The sequence below is a fragment of the Lutra lutra genome, chromosome 16 (genome assembly GCF_902655055.1).
Source record: "Lutra lutra chromosome 16, mLutLut1.2, whole genome shotgun sequence".
NCBI lineage: Eukaryota > Metazoa > Chordata > Mammalia > Carnivora > Mustelidae > Lutra > Lutra lutra.
The window spans coordinates 21,630,605-21,645,590 of record NC_062293.1 but is presented as its reverse complement, the minus strand read 5'-3'; the positions used below and the strand labels follow the sequence as shown (position 1 = coordinate 21,645,590).

At 48.3% G+C, this 14,986-nt stretch overlaps 1 long non-coding RNA gene across 1 annotated transcript; it reads left to right on the top strand.

The window, feature by feature from the left end:
- The first annotated feature begins 3,129 nt into the window (after positions 1–3,129).
- On the top strand, positions 3,130–13,792 carry LOC125087860 (uncharacterized). The gene is made up of 3 exons (XR_007123527.1): positions 3,130–3,266; positions 11,221–11,367; positions 11,501–13,792. It is a non-coding gene; the product is annotated as an uncharacterized LOC125087860 (long non-coding RNA).
- The last annotated feature ends 1,194 nt before the right edge of the window (positions 13,793–14,986 follow it).

The window sequence follows — 14,986 nt, the reverse complement described above, 5'->3', positions numbered from 1 at the left end:
CTTGAACAAACGCATAGCTTCCCACAGATCCGGGCGGAGGGAGGCCCGTGTCTGACCTTCCGACGGCACTCTTTGGCAGGCGAACGATGGACACATGGTGCATCTGTGTCCCCACTTCTGCATCATGTTCCAGGTCACAGGATCCAGAAAACCCTGGGTTTAAGAGGTGGCCAAAGGCTGGCATTGTGTAAGGGTGGTGGTGTAGACGTAGCTTAGATGTGCTGGCAGAAGAGGAAGGGAGCGAACCGCAGGCCTGGGCTGGGGGCTCGAAGGAAGTTCTCCATGGAGCCCAGGGATTCTAAATTTGAACATGGCCTTTTAGGTCACTATAAAATATACTTTTCATTATGGAGACATAGATTCTCAAAATAGGATAGAACCTATTTTATTTAACAGTTTTTAGCTTGATTTATAGCATAAATATCTGGGCATGTGGTATGTAGTCCTCTGTTGATGGGTACGCTTTCCCCGGGTCCTGCATGTGTTCGAGACAGGCCTAAATGAATGCGTTGAGATTCCTCAGAGATAGTTACCAAAGCTTCCTGCAGTCCAGGCTCCCTGATGGTAGCCCTGTACCCCTCTCCCGGGGAGGTGAGAGAGGAAGAGAATGCGCAAACATTTTTAGACATTAACCATGTGCTTGAATCTGACCAGGGCCCGACTACCCTCACCGGTGGGGGGGTAGAGGGGGGGAACCCCTTATGTTTCCAGAACCTTCTCTGGGTTGACCCTACCCTAGGGCAAGGAGAGTGCGAACATTCAGGCTGTGGAGCCAGGGAAAGAAAGGGAGGCAGGGAGGGTTCTGCACAAAACCCTTGGCTTTAAGTCATTCCGGATTTCAAATCCAGGCCCCCCATGAGCTGATGGTTTGATTCTTTTTTTTTTTTTTAAAGACTTTATTTATGTATTTGACAGACAGAGATCACAAGTAGGCAGAGAGGCAGGCAGAGAGAGAGGAGGAACCAGGCTCTCTGAGGAGCAGAGAGCCTGACGAGGGGCTTGATCCCAGCACCCTGGGATCATGCCTGAGCTGAAGGCAGAGGCTTTAACCCACTGAGCCACCCAGGTGCCCCTGATTGATTCTGACAGAGCTGTGTGACTACCTGGAACCTCAGTTTCAGCACCTGCGAAGGTCTGATCGCTCACAGAGTTTCCCCTGAGTCTCTGGGAGGATGACCTGAAGCAGAGCCAGGGAGTCACGGCGCCCAGAGCAGGTTCTCTACAGCGCTCCGTCTCCTCTCTCCTTCCTCTTATTGGCTGAATCACTGAGCCCCTTTTGGCATTCTGTAGGTCTCTACAGCTGAGAAATCTAAAAATAACCTTGAATTATGGTGGGTTTAGCCTTGAGGTCTCTGACAAGCACTTCTGTGTAAATAGCAGAAGTGAAAAAAAAAAAGCCATTTTATTTCTAGTATTTGAAACTCAAGTTAAAGAACTCTCATCCTGTGGGCAACTCATAGTGGAGGGATGGGGGTGGTAAGGGCACAGAGTTGGTATTTTTTCATGTTGTTTTTGTTTTTGTTCTGTGATGATATGTGGGACTCTCCAGGGACATGTGTCACAGGGCTATACAGAGAAGGGGGAGGTGAAGGCAAGGCAGGTGGGAAATTTCTGTGTCTGACGTTATAGGACAGAATCGGGGAAAGGGGGAGTGTAGGTCAAGGAGTGGAAAAGGGGATCTCACACTCAAAGGTCCTGTGGCTTTCATGCCCTTCATACCTCTGGCTTCAGGTCACGATTGAGCAAGTTTCCTAATTCCTTTTTCAGTGAGCTTCTGAAGAAAGACCGTCTTTGGGGACTTGCCTTATTCCTGAAATGCCAGTATGTCTGAAACTTAAAGTGGGTGGGTGTAGGGGTGCCTAGGGGGCTCAGTCGGTTGAGTGTTCCGACTATTAGGGTTTGGGCTCGGGCCATGATCTCAGGGTGGTGAGATCAAACCTGGTATTGGGCTCCACACTCAGCAGGGAGAGGGAGTCTGCTTCTCTCTCTCCCTCTCCCTCTTCCCCTCTCCCTGCCCATGCACACACACTCTCTCTCTCATATCAATCAGTCAATCAATCAATCAATCTTTTAAAAAGAAGTGTGTGCTTGTGGGTCACAGAGACTCATGAAAAGAGAAAACGAGAGGCCAGCTTACTTGACTACGGCTTACATATGGCCAAGAATCACCAGTTCTTCATCTTATTATTTTTAACAAAATGCTTTCCCTCTCTTCAGATCTAATGTTCACTCTTTTCTATAATCCATATTTTATAGGCTTGGAGAGATGAAGTGGATTGCCCCACGGTCCTGGGAGGAAAGGCCAGGGTTTGTGCTAGCTGCCTCCTTCTTTATACAGGCCTGGCACTGGCCATCCGAGAATGGCTCAGGACCTGAGATCTGGGGTATCTGGGTCACCGAGACTTCTGCCCTATGACCTTGGCTTCTGCAGCTCTTTTTAAAAAATGGACATAATGACATTCGATGCCAATATTGTTTTTTTAAAAGGAGTAACCCAAATAAATATACACCATACCATGCCTGATACTGCATTGATCTAGAACTCTCTGAAGGTGACAGTGGACAACCAGGCTATCTTCTGTTCCCACTGCAGTTAACTGGAGGGGAGGGATTTAAGTGATAATAAGAGGCTATGGGATAGATACAAGGGGGAGTTTCCTGATTGTAGGGGGTTGTAAGAGCCACCGAAGGGTGGAAGTGACGCCTCTCCAGTTCCTGAGCCTCCAGCACCTATCAGTGTTTGCCAAATACCACCATCTCCCTCCTCTTGCTGGTGTCAATATTCATCCTTCCAGGGGGCGCCTGAGTGGCTCAGTGGGTTAAGCCTCTGCCTTCGGCTCAGGTCATGATCCCAGGGTGCTAGGATTGAGCCCCGCATCGGGCTCTCTGCTCAGCGGGGAGTCTGCTTCTCCCTCTTTCTCTGCCTACCTCTCTGCCTACTTGTATTTCTGTCAAGTAAATAAATAAAACATTTTTTAAAAAATTCATCCTTCTGGAGCCAGCTCAAATGCCGCCCCCACCCCCACGCCAGACTTCCCAGCATCCCCATGAAGAACTAGGATCTGTTCTTCCCTGCTCCGCAGTGTGACTGTGGTACTTCTATTTAGCACGCATGCTGTTTGCCCTCGACTGAAAGCCAACCCCTTGAACTCCTCCCCACCCTGAGTGCTCGGGGGAGGCAGGAATGTGTTGCATTCATCCCGATGACCAATATCTTAGGCGGTGCCTGGCACACGGTCCTCCCCAAAGGAACGCTGGACTTCACTGTGAGTTGCCTGTCGGTGGTTTTTAATTTTTTAAAAACTTGGTTAAATTTGAAAACTCAATCCCCAATGCCAGCATGCACATAAAAATAAGGACTCTCATGCTCTCTTGGTAGGAATGTAAACAGGTTTGATTTTTCTGGACAGTGATTTGAATTACTTTAAATGCATATGCCTTTTGACCATATAATTTTCTTCTATTTTCTCTTCCCTTCCCTCCCCACCCACCCCCACCGTCTCCCTAAGGGGTTCGTGAAGGCCTTTTCATAAAGATATCGTTTATGTTCCTAGTGATTTTTTTAAGCAATAGCGAAAATGAGACCAGTGTTAATATGGATTTGGATAAATAATTGTGGTTTATACCTATGAGAGAATACTATGTAGCCACGGCAATCGATGGTACACGTGTGTGTATCAATCAAGTAAGCAAAGTGACAAAAATGCATCACAAAATAGGAAGCATGGTATGGTCCCAGTTCTGAAGAAAACATAAGGATAGGTCCATGGGAAAGTGTCTGGGAGGGTTTACATCCAACTGTCTTAACCCTTTTTGGGGGTGGTGGGACTTTAGGGGATTTTAATTATCTTCTTTTTGTTTCTCTGATTTTCCTCCGTTTCCTCCAATGAATGTGGATTACCTTCAGCAAAACACCTTCATGTGTCTTGAGTTGATTCTCTAAATAAACTCCTTGGTCCTCAAATTCCGAAAACCCCAGAAATGAAATCAAAATGTAAATTGGGGGCGCTGTTGGAAGTTCTCTGGGCCCAGAGGTTAGCAGACTTGGTTGCACGTTCGAGGTACCCGGGGAGCCTTCAAAACTCTGCAGCTCGGTCCGCACCCCATGCCAACAAATCAGAATCTCCACGGGGTGGATCCGGGCACCAGAGCGTGTGACCTCTGCCCAGGTGATTTTCACGCGCAGCCAACTCTGAGAACCACGGTGGCTGAGTTGCACAGTTCAACCCAGCCGCCACTACCCACGTGTAGCTATTTACATTTAATTAAAATTAAGTAAAACTAAATAAAAGTTAAAAATTAGTGCCTGAGTTACACTACATTTTAAGTGCTCAGTAGCCACATGTGGTTAGTGACTACCGTACTGGACAGTGTAGCTGGAGGGCTACCCCTTAATTTTCAGGACAGGAGACCAGAAGGGCCTCCTTCTAGCAAGACCTGATGCTCGTTGGAGAAGGTCCCTATTCGTGCCTGCTCCACAGTTGCAGAACAGATCTGCCTGGGCCACCAGTCATCGTGTGCCTAGAAAGTTCCTTCTGCTTTCTTGTGTCTACCCCATCCTCCACCTTGAGCACTGGAAATTTTTATGCCACATGTTTATTTTCAAGGGCTCGACAGGCCCAGGCCCTTCTGATCTGTTCAGCCTGGTCAGGCCAGCAGCCAAGCTGTTTACCTGGAATCTAAGTGCTCAGCGGAGAGTAGAACAGGGCTGTGTTTTCCACGGCTGCTGAGAAAGGTGAGTGAGCCGAGGCAGAATAACAAAAAGCCACTTCAAAAACACACCAGAAAAAGTCTGAAAGCAGAGACAATCAGAGGTTTGAGAGACACACGCCTCCCCCAAAAACCCTGACAAAAAAGCAAAAACAAGTCACAGGGGAGCCTGTCGGCCTGATGGTTTCGAGACTGTCGCGGTTGCTGACTTGAGAATGGGCCTGTCCCCGTGGTTCTGCGAGGGGCCGGGAGCTAAGGCTGTGGGGGCTCAGAAACTCTACCTGAGTTCTGAGAATCTTGCAGCCTTGGAGGTGGGACAGTCCCTGAGTGCTTGAGGCTCTGGGAAGATAGGGGTGTGTGGGAATGGCAGGGCCAGGCTGGCTGGGGATGAGTGTTTTAGCCCAGAGACTGGCCACCTGTTAGGAAGCAGAATCTCACCTGGCCCTGGGCTCTACGGACCTACTGCCTGAGAGCGAGAGGCCTGCATGGACATAGTTCATCATGGAATTCAGGGCCAAAGGCCACCCATGTCTCCTTCGGGACCTGAGGGTGCCAAACACAGAGATGTCAAGCCAGAAAGGGAAACCTAGTTGGTACTCCCCTCCCCGCCCCCATTTCCTGAAGTATATAGTGAAGAGAGCCTTGGAGGTGGAGAACTTGGGTTTCAGTCCCAGGCAATGTCACTCACTTCCTGTGTGACCTCGGGCGGGTCAGTTTACCTCTTGGACCTTAGTTCATTGACCTATAAATTGTAGTATTGGCATAGACCAATGGTTCTCAAGCTGGGCTGCATATTGGAATAACCTGATGAGCTGTAAGAAGAAATGAGGTTCTGGGCTGCCTGGGTGGCTCACTTGGTTAAGCAACTGCCTTTGGCTCGGGTCATGATCCTGGAGTCCCAGGATTGAGTCCTGCGTTGTGTTCTCTGCTTGGCGGGGAGTCTGCTTCTCCCTCTGACCTCTCCCTTCTGACGCTCTCTCTCTCTCTTTCTCTCTCTCTCGAATAAATAAGTAAAATCTTTTAAAAAAAGAAATGAGATTCTAACTCTTATGGCATATAGCCTGCCCTCAGGAATTTCTAGAGCTCCTTGGATGATTCCAGCGTGTAGACAAGGTTGAGAACCACTGGTCTATCCAGCACATCTCAAGTATAGCACAGGAGAATGTAGAGGAGAGTGTAGGAGCCATCTGGTTAAAATTCAGATCCTAATTCTATAGGCCTGGCATACGGTACGAGAGTCTGCATTTCTAACAAGCTCACAAGGGATGCCCATGGGCCACACTTGGAGTAGTAGCAAGTCTATCTTTAATGTCCACTTTGCTCTGACTAGCTGCAACTCAGTCTGGGTTTTATTTTTGGAGCTGGCATGGGTAGCGTATTTCCATCAATAGACACCATTGCTTCTAAGTTCTTTCTTTTCCCTCCTTACAAGAATCACTTAAATTCTCACTTGTCATTTGAATTCTGACAGATTTGAGTCAAATTTCCCTTCAAGGGCAGAAAATGAAAGATAAAGCCAGACTTCGATGTGAGTTCCAGGTGGGGCCGGGGCCGTTTTACTGGGGGGAGGGGTGGAAAGCTTCCACGCAGCTGATAATAACAGGTATTGTGCCCCCACTTCTGCTGGTCACTGTTCAAGTGCTTTATACAAGTGGTCTCATTTATGACTCACAACAACTTCATGGTAAGTACTGATGATGCCCCTGTTTACACATGAGGAAGCCGCAGCTTAAAGAGAATCAGACTTTTCCAAGCAAGGAGCAGTCTGGGACTTGAACTCAGGTATCTGTGTTGACTACTAGTCCATGTAGGGCAGGGTAGTATCTGAGCTATATGCCTGGCCAGACCCAACCAGACCCAACCAGATCCAACTAGACCCAACCAGACTCCAACAGACTCAAGTGGGCCTGACCAGATCTGGCCAGACCTGACCAGACCTGACCAGACTTGACCAGATCCGCCAGACCCAGCCAGACTCAACCAGACCTGACCAGACCTGGCTAGACCTGACCAGATCCAACTAGACCCAGCCTCTTGGTACCAAGTTGTTGGCCGGGAGAAAGGTGGGATGAGGTTTGCCTGAGTTTAGTCTAGTCAAGCAACCTCTCCACTCACCAACCAGAAAAAGGGAGGGGGTAACAGTTTTCCACCCCCAGCTGCTGAGGCCAGGCCTTAGGGCTCTTACATGGAGTTTGGCATGTGGATTCACACTCTTCTCCACTTGGCTGCCTGTCCTTGCGAAAGTCTCTGCTGCCTGCATCTTTTTCTACTTGTATCATTTTCTTTCCCCCAGGGGAACAGGCGGTGTGTCCAGCTTTGAGACTGTTTTGTCTTCCTTTTGTAAGCTTGTCCTGCCTTGTCTAGGCTTGTCTACCCCATCTCCCAAATAGTGCCACATAGAAGCTCGTCCGAGGCTACCAAGATTGCTACAAACTCTAAACATCTCAGATTCTACTGGGTTCTTAGCCAAAATGGTAGTCAACAGTCTAACCCAATAGTTTTCCAACTTGACTCAACCCAGCTTGTCTTACTTCCTGATATCAGGGATGTGGGCTTGGAATGGGAGTAAGGGGGTAAGAAAGGAAGAATAAAGATGTTCTCATTCCCTTCCTAGATCTTGAGATCCTGGAGGCAAGGACTTTGCCTTTTCATTTTTGTATCCCTGGTACAGAATATGGTGCTGGGCCGACAGACAGATAATGTTTGTCAGATGAGTGAATGAAGGGGAATAGGACACCTTTTCTTCATGCTTCAAATGACTGGCAGCACTGATAGCTTGTCCTGGTTGGTAGGAGAATCAGCACAGACTGAGCTTGCGAGGTCCCCGGAACCCTGTGGGCACCGGTACCGGGAAATCTTTCTCTTTCACCACATCTGTTCGGGTTCTGCAGCAGCTCAGGAAGGTGAGGTTTCCTTACAGAGCCCCAGCCTCTCGATAGGCTGGGTACGTTGTAGAATGCTAACATTGAGAGAGATCAGGAGAGACCTGGCTGGCATGACCTAGGCAGCCCCAGGACTATAGAATGTGGGAATGAGGGGACCCCTCTCTTCTTTACCTTCCAGAAAGGAGGGTCATCTTATTCTCAAAATCTGGTTTGGAGTATCTAACCTTAGAAGCTGGGATGAAAAATGTAGAGGGTTCAGTCCGCATGGAAGAATTTTCCTCTGCAGATAGTTTCTCTCCCATTATGAAGGAAGGAAGGCAGGAAGGAAGAAAGAAATCAAATATATGCCTTACCTACACCTATTCCAGGGGCTTAATGTGCTTTAGAATCTAAAGTGACTGCATTGGTCATTTGGGTCCCAGCCAGGGAAATGTTCCCATTTCTTCAATTGGTGTAAGAAAATGTTCTTGAGCTGACTCCTTAAGACTCTGTCTTGTGTCTTGAGTTTTACAAGGAATAAGCCAGTGAGAAGTATGCTGCCGCGGCTGAGGTCCCTGTTCTGGCGGGAGTGGGTTCAGCAAGAAGGGCACAAGTTAGGAGAGGCCCTCAAACAAGACCTCTGGATTCAGATGGAGGCTACTCTTGGGGTCCCATGATTGCCACAGGCCCAGCTCTCTTCCTCTGCCTTTCCCGGGGGCCTGTGAGGTTAATGCACTTACACCACCTCCTCCGAATGCAGCAGCTGGTCCAGGGGAATGAACACCAGTGATTGGTGCTATTTCTATCCCCTCCTTCCATAAATAGCTGATTTTCTTAATTTTAATTGCCGGGGTGAGAACTTCTGATTGTGTGGAACCGTGAGGTGGGCCCGGGAGAGTGGACTAATTAATCTTTCATTTAGCAAACATCTCTCCCAGAGTATCCATCGGCTCCATGACTTTTATCTATGTGCTGCTGACGTTTAAACCTGTTTCTTTGTTTTGATCTCTCTCCTTAACAGGAGACATACATTTCTAACAAAAGAAAAAAAAAGAGAGAGAGAGAAAGAAAGAGACAAAGAATGGAAATTGCATGTAAATGATGGCTGTCAGCTTACTGAAGTCATTCTGTAATACACAGTCAGTGACTTCGTTTCCAGGTGCAGAAGCTGAGGCCACGAGACGGGCTAGATTTGGCTAAAATCTCAACAGAAAATTCATGGCAGTGCCACCAACCTGAGAGTCACCTGTACCAGAAATAAACCAAGTATTCGAAAGGAAACAAACAAACAAACAAAAAAACCCACAAAAAAACAAGCCATTGGAGTTGATGCTTGTCCTCTTGGGTTCCTCTTGTTAGGCACAGTCTGCCTTCACCAAGGGAGCGAGCTCTTCTCCATCCTTCTCTCCCCTTCACCTCCCAGCCCAGTGGATGGCACAGACCAGGGGCTCAAGAGGGATGGGGGGGGTGGTTTGAATCCAGTGATTCAAGCTGACTTGTGAAACTCTTGGTCGTAAACAGCAGTAAGTGAGGCCACCTGGTCCCTCCCATCCTCTCCACTCAACTATGTCCAAAAGGCTTGGCTCAGATCTCAGCATTTTCAAGACTTACCAGACGTATGCAATCTCTGATATTTGAACAATTCCTATCTGTTCCCCTCATTCGGCACCCTCTCTCTCTACTAATTTATGTGTGGAAGGGGGCAACGTGGCATGTGGATTGCAAGAGTGGGCTATGGATACGAACCCCATGTTTAAGACCCACCTCCAGCATTTTCTGGCTGTGTGATCTCAGCAACTCCTCTGAGCCTCAGTTTCCTTATCCGTAAAGTAGGTCGAGTAATAACCCCTCTCTTATAAGTTCGTCTCGAGGATCCCTTGGGACAAGCCCTGCAGAGTGTTTGGTGCGTTGCCAGGCACTCAAGACATTCTAGCAATTATTGTTGTAAGTTTTCACAACGGAATGTTTTGTTTCCCCACCTCGTGGAGGATGGTTACCTCACCTGAGAACCGGAGGAAATAATACGCAATCTTAGGGGATCGTCATGACAACGAACCCAGAGGATACATGTGAAAATGCTCTGTGAACCTTTTAGGTTTGGGTGTGAAGTGTGACTGCCCGAGAGATTACACAGCTGGGACGGAGCGGCGCCCTTGTGGAACGGCCACACCCTCCCCCAGCGCAGACACACACGGCCACACAGACACAAACAGGCACACTGCGCCGCTGCCACCCGGGAGCCTCTGGGCTGTCTGACCCCTGCTGGTGTCCTCGGGAAGTTGTGCTTCCCTCCAGGCCATCTGAGTGGGTTCTCCAGTGCTGAGCAAGGAGGTGAATGAGGCCTGGGCCTCGCCCTCAGGAGCTTCCAACCCAGCAGGGGAGAGGTGTGAACCAGACTTATTCTGCCTGAGGCCAGATGACAGGAAAGTGGAGGCACCAGGAAGACAACGGAAGGAGGGCAAGTTTGGGAGTGAGAGGAGAATTCACGGCAGGGCAGGCCTTTGAGCAGATCTCTGAGAGACTGGTCCTGTGTTGGGTTGCTTGGGCTGCCATTACGCACCACCACAGACCAGGTGGTTCACAACACAACACAACACAACACAACACAACACAACACAACACAACACAATTTTGTTTTCTCACAGAGCTGAAGTCTGGATGTCTGAGACCAAGGTGTTGGCAGTGTAGGTTGCCTCCGAGACCTCCCACTTTGGCTCGCAGATGGCTGCCTTCTCGCTGTGTCCTCACATGGTTGTCCCTCTGTCTGTGTTGCCTGAGTTCTGACTGCCTCATTGTGTCAGGATGCCAGTCATATCTTTGGATTTGGGCCTGCATGACCCATTCGACCCAATCTGACCTCTGTAAAGGTCCTGTCCCCAAATACATTCTGAGGTACTATGGTTTGGGACTTAACACATATTAATTTGCGGGGAGGGGAAACGTCAGCCTCTAACGAGTAGGATATTTTCTCCATACATTTGTTCAGTTACAGAAGTAAAATGTTGTGAAGCGTTGAGAAGCACAGGAGGGAAATAAACCACTAAGGATGACCATATCTGTCCAATCTTTTTTCAAAAAGGAAAGAATGTAGCTTTCAAAATGCATATATGGCACCTGATGTTTTATGCCACTATTTTCACTTGACAAATACATTGTGAACTTTCCTCCTTGTAACTAACTCTCCTTCCACAACATCATTTTAAATGACTGTGTATGGAGGCGCCTGGGTGGCTCAGTCGGTTAAGCGTCTGCCTTTGGCTCAGGTAATGATCCTGGGGTCCTGGGATCGAGCCCCGCATCAGGCTCCCTGCTCAGCGGGGAGCCTGCTTCTCCCTCTCCCTCTGCTGCTCCCCCTGCTTGTGCTCTCTCTTTCTCTCCCTCTCTGTGTCAAATAAGTAAATAAAATCTTGAAAAAAATAAATGGCTGCATATGGGTTCATTCTAAGGACGGATTCACTGTATTCAGTCAGTGGGTGGTAGGATTTTGATTAGCCAAGACTGGGGTAGAGAAGAAGATCTTTGGGAAGGAACGATACAAGCTTCATTAACACAGTGTTGGTTATACTTCAGCACTCAGCCAGTAGAGTTCCCAGAATTAGGTAGATTACACTCACATGTATGTGTAATTTTTTTTTTTTTTTGGCAGGGCTAGACTGTGGATGTGACAGTGCCATTTCTTCTGAGAAGTCCTAACGGGTCCTGAGAACTGACCCAGCTGCACATTTATGTCTGACTAATTGGGATCTCAGTGACACCCCACAGGGCAACTGAAATTCAATATTTGACTCTACGGGTGAGATGGAACTTAAACACGTGCTAGTTTTAATTGAGATGTTGCTTTTTTTTTTTTTTTAAATGGGTAGATGTTTTGTGATTGGTGACAATTGTTTTTCCCATCCCTCCTTTCCCTCTTTGTCTCCTAACAGTTCATCCCTGGTAAGAAGTCTTTGGTAACACCAAGCAAAGTGACTGGGACTTAACCATAAAGAAGACTGAAGAATCCTAAAGGGAAGAATCCTAAAGGGAAGTTCAGATTGGACTAGGAAGTCTTCCTGGGGAGAGAGGAGTCAGGGAGCATATCTCCAGGATGGCCCACTCATCCCATGGTGGGTGTTGAACAACCCAAAGGCCATTTAATAGAAAATGCTTACCCCTGTTAATTTCAGTAACTTAGCCTTTCAAATTAGGTTATAAAGCCCACAGAGTCTTAGGTTTCATTTGTTTTGTCATGCAAGCGGGAGAAGAGGAAATGGGAACAGCTTTGTATGTGATTTGATAGAGAAACCCACAGAATAGCGTCAAAATACAGAGGTGTCAGTTTCTAGATAACAGCCCATTCTTAATGGAGAAATGGGTCAGAATTACAGGTGTCTTTGGGTTTGTTTTTTGTTTTGATTTGTCTTTTACAGAACATGGCAACCACTTCTATAGCCTTAAGAATCTTACCAGACCCTATTTAAAAAGAAAACAAAGATTTATTTATTTCTTTTAGAAAGAGAGAGCGTGTGTGCGCATGCATGTGGGGAGGGGCTGAGAGAAGCCTCCAGGAGTCTCCGCCGCACACGACACTGGAGCCCACCACCCACGAGATGGTGACCTGACCTGAAACCAAGAGTCAGATGCTTAACCAACAGAGCCACCCAGGCGCCCCCTTACCAGACCATTTTGTGGAGTGAATGCTTGCAGGGACAGATTTAGTCTAACCAAGTCCAGCCGAGAACAGCGACAGATATTCACAGGTGTCCACACACTGCCCTGGAGAACAGGATTTATATTCTTGGAGAAATCTTCGTCCTACCCCCTTATCAGATCTGAATCCTTGAACTGGTTTTCTGATGGAGATGCTTCTTCCTCAGCTGCGGAGGGAGAGACCATCTTTGGTAGTTCTTTCTTGAGAACTTAAGTTCATGGTGATGGCTTGCATTTTGAGGGCATTAGAAGGAAATCCCATCCGTTGGCCTTAGAAGGAAAAAGCAGGCCTGCTGGGCTCAGTCAGTTTTACTAGCAGAAATGGGAAAAGAATGAAGAGGATTGACTTGCTAACTGTGAACTGGGGAGCAGAAATGGTTTTTGTTTGCGACACGTCCTTTGGATTCCGTTTCATGGTGGAAATTCTGACCTTCTTTAGGTGAGGGGATTAGGTTTACGACTCTCCGGAGGCTGTGAGTATGATACGGGTTGTGTAAATGATGGTCTTTTTAGGCGCTATTTGCCCCTGGGCTTCAGGGAACACATATGAAAAGGGACTCCGGAAGGATACAGTTCATTTCAAACCTTTAACAAATCCACATCACGAGAACCCAATTAAGATGACTTGCTATAAAAAAGGATTTACCACTTTGCAGCAACCCACCACGTGATTGCTTTAAATAGACCGTTCTTCTGCATTTCGTATCCTTTTTTTCCCCCCCAAAATGAATGTTTTTTTTTTTTTTTTTTTTTTTTTTTTGAGACTGCACTGTGTGCCTAGATCTGCAGGAAAAGCACACAGGCCAGATCTCTAAAGCGAACGATGCCCCCTCATTCTGTGCCAGTGAGTTTTGGGGTGTCTTGGAGCACCCCCTCCAGGGCCAGGTGAAACAGTCGTGCCACCCAGGAAAGTGGGAAATGCTGCCGAAGAACAGCACCCACATCCCAGCGGTCCTGCGGGGGGCTGGCCACCCCTCTCCAGATGCCGGCAAGATAACATGTGCAAGGGCTCACAGACCCCCTGCCGGAAGCCACGCAGCCTGGGGAGCAAAGCTGGGAAGATGACGTGCCAATGGCCCAATGCCGGCAAGGCGCCCAGGGCGAGGGCGGCCATCGGGACAGCTCTGCGTCACTCTATTATAATAGTTGGTTCTATTTAATTCACTTTACTTAAAATAGGGCCAGTTTTACCCCAAGGCAGAAGACACTGTGGAGGCAGATCGAGAGTTGAGGTCCAGGAAGCAAAAGTGTCGCCTCCCTTGCCTCTGTCCTGGAGGACTGACATGGCACCGTGTTACTCTTGTATTCGCCCTTCCAGAATCACCAGACTGTTCTCCAGTCTGAAGAATGCAGATTCTCCTACAAGGATGCAGGCATCACTACTACCTTGAAAGGCTAAAGCCCAAGGCCTCGGATGAGCCAGAAGGCATGAAGGGAAATGATGAGTGTGTCTGTGACACTGAAGACAGAGTTTTTTTGGGTTTAGCTTTTTATTTTAGAGAGAGAGAGAGAGAGAGAGAAGGCATGCACATGGGCGGGAGGAGGGAGAGGGAGAGAGAAGCTCAAGCCGGATCCCCATTGAGTGCAGAGCCTGATGCAGGGATCAATATCACTACCGTGAGATCACAACCTAAGCCGAAATCAAGTCGGATGCTTAACAGACTGAGCCACCCAGGCACCCCCAGAAGACAGTTTGTCTCATTCCCCACTGAAAATAAACTCCTGAGGGCAGAAGTTTTTGTGTTTTGCTCATTGATGAATCCCCCAGCACCAAGGGCCAAGTCTGGGGCATCGTAGGATCTCAGTAAATATTTATTCAGCGAGCGCTTCTAAAGTGTTGAATGAGGGAGTCCTTCCAATGAAGGGGCTGCTTCACCGTGAAGCCCTATGGGAACAAAAGCAGTGTGAGGCAGGGTGCCTGTCCTAAAGTCTGGCCATATGCTAGCCCGATAACAGTTGGCATTCATTCATTCATTCATTCAAGGAGCATTTACCCAGCCCCTCTTGTGTAATATCCTACCCAACATGAGCCGGGTTCTGAGGTTACCATGGTGACACAGGTTGAGACCACAACTTTCCGGGGACATTCACCGGGCTGGGGTGGGGCTCAGGGGAGCAGTGGGGCAGCTTGTGTCAAAGCCTAGAGTCCCACAAAGACAAGCTGGGGCCACCTACCAGCCACACCCCATCACTCTGCACTTCTCCACTACTGAACATACTGAACATGACCTTCCCTCTGGCTAATCCTTCATGGTTCTTCCCGGCTTTGTTCACCACAGGGCCCAGCACCATAGTAAATGTACAGCACAGATAGGGGTGCTGTTGATCCCAGCAAATGTAAGAACAGTTCTCAGTGCTTTGTGACTTTACTGGGGCTGATGTCACTGGTGGCTAGGGGAGGGTGACTCCCATTTAGCTTCTGTTCCTTGGTCTGAAGCACCTGTTCCTTGGTGGAGCAGGCTGGGGAGGACTGGGCATTCCTGGGTTCTCTGTGTCATTGAAATACCACCTGGCCCCCTCCGGGGACCAGTGGGTCATAGCGCCCATGGACTCTAGCATAATACAGAGACAATGTCTTCCACAGGACTGCCTGAAGATGGTAACAGTGTGGTAACAGTTATCCAGGTCCAGGCTGGAAGGGCTTTGACAGGGCAATATGGTGTTAGTATGTTGGGCTAGGGGGTGACCCACACATATGTTCTGATCTCATGATTCTTTCAGAC